This window comes from Crocuta crocuta, unplaced genomic scaffold (assembly GCF_008692635.1).
Source record: "Crocuta crocuta isolate KB4526 unplaced genomic scaffold, BGI_CrCroc_1.0 scaffold267, whole genome shotgun sequence".
In the NCBI taxonomy this organism is placed as follows: domain Eukaryota; kingdom Metazoa; phylum Chordata; class Mammalia; order Carnivora; family Hyaenidae; genus Crocuta; species Crocuta crocuta.
The window spans coordinates 1,683,621-1,685,210 of NW_027531899.1; positions in this window are offsets into that span (position 1 = coordinate 1,683,621).

The window sequence follows — 1,590 nt, forward strand, 5'->3', positions numbered from 1 at the left end:
CACAAACTAGGGGTGCCCGGGTGGCTCAATTGGTTGGGCATCCGACTTCAACTCAGGTCATGATCTCACAGTCCATGAGTTTGAGCCCCACGTCAGGCTCTGTGCTGACAGCTCAGAGCCTGGAACCTGCTTCAGAGTCTGTCTCCCTCTGTGGTGCCTGGGTGGCTTAGTCGGTTAAGCGTCCGACTTTCGCTTAGGTCATGATCTCACGTTCGTGGGTTCGAGCCCCGCATCGGGCTCTGTGCTGACTGCCAGCTCAGAGCCTGGAGCCTGTTTCAGTCTGTGACTCCCTCTCCCTCTGCCCCTCCCCCACTCACGCTCTGTCTCTCTGCCTCTCAAAAATGAATAAATATCAAAAAATAATAAAAATTTAAAAAGTATGCGTGTGAATTAATTCATGGCAATACTTTAAAAAAAAGAAAAGAATCACAGCCTTACGAAGAAGTGCCGCCACACGTGCCCTCACAGTGGACAGAGCTAGGAAAGGCTGCGGCTTCAGGCTGTTGCACCACTGCTGTTGGGTGTGCCCTCGGTCACAAAGAACAGCCTCGCCCAAGGTCATGGCCCTCCTGGGGAATCTCCATGCCAGTGACTGGATGGTCCTGAGAGATAAAACGGGTCCCGGTCCCGTTGCTTCACCTGGGGACAACCATTGGAGTGGCCGCCCCAGCTCCAGATCTCATAGCGTTGAGGAGGCTTATCTCAACCAAGTTGCCCGTCAGCTTTTCCCCCCACCCCAGCTCAATCCTGCCCCCCTCACTTCCTTTGGGGGTATCGCCTAAGGGTCCACACTAGCCCTTTTGCATGCAGCTCTTTGTCCCGGGGTCTGTTTCTAAGGAACTCAGCCTAAGACACAGGACAATACAAATACATGTGTCGTTAAGGTACGCTCTAGGGACCCTCAGGTGGCCTAAGCTGGAATCCACACTTCCGGAAGAACCAGCATGTGATGAAAAGTCAAATAAGCAATTAGTACAAGAGCTTCAACTATTTACCTTTGAGAAACACGAGGGACTTCATTAGTTAGCATGATGAATGTTAGAAGTGGGTTTTCAGTTGAGTGTCGAGTGGCTTATTAATGATTAATTTAGTGGGGGTGCCTGGCTGGCTCAGGCGGTAGAGCAAAGGACCCTTGATCTCAGGGTCATGAGTTCAAGCCCCACGTTGGGTATAAAGTTTACTTCAAAAAAGAAAAAGTAACATATGTGTAAAAATGGGCTGTTATTGGTGAAACTGGAAACATGCAAAGTTGGCTCAAATATTTCTGATACTTCTCACACTTGTTTGAACACTGGGTAAGAATCTAGTGAACGTTTGGGGCTCCTGGGAGGCTCAGTCCATTAAGCGTCCACCTTTGGCTCAGGTCATGATCTCACGGTCATGAGTTCGAGCCCCACGTTGTTAGTGAGGAGCCTGCTTGGGATTCTCTATCTCTCCTCTCTTCCTGCCTCTCCCCTGTTTGTGGTTTCTCTTTCTCTCAGAGTAGAATAAAAATTAAAAACTTGGGGCGCCTGGGTGGCTTAGTCAGTTAAGCGTCCGACTTTCGCTTGGGTCATGATCTCGCGGTTCGTGGGTTCGAGCCCCGCGTCG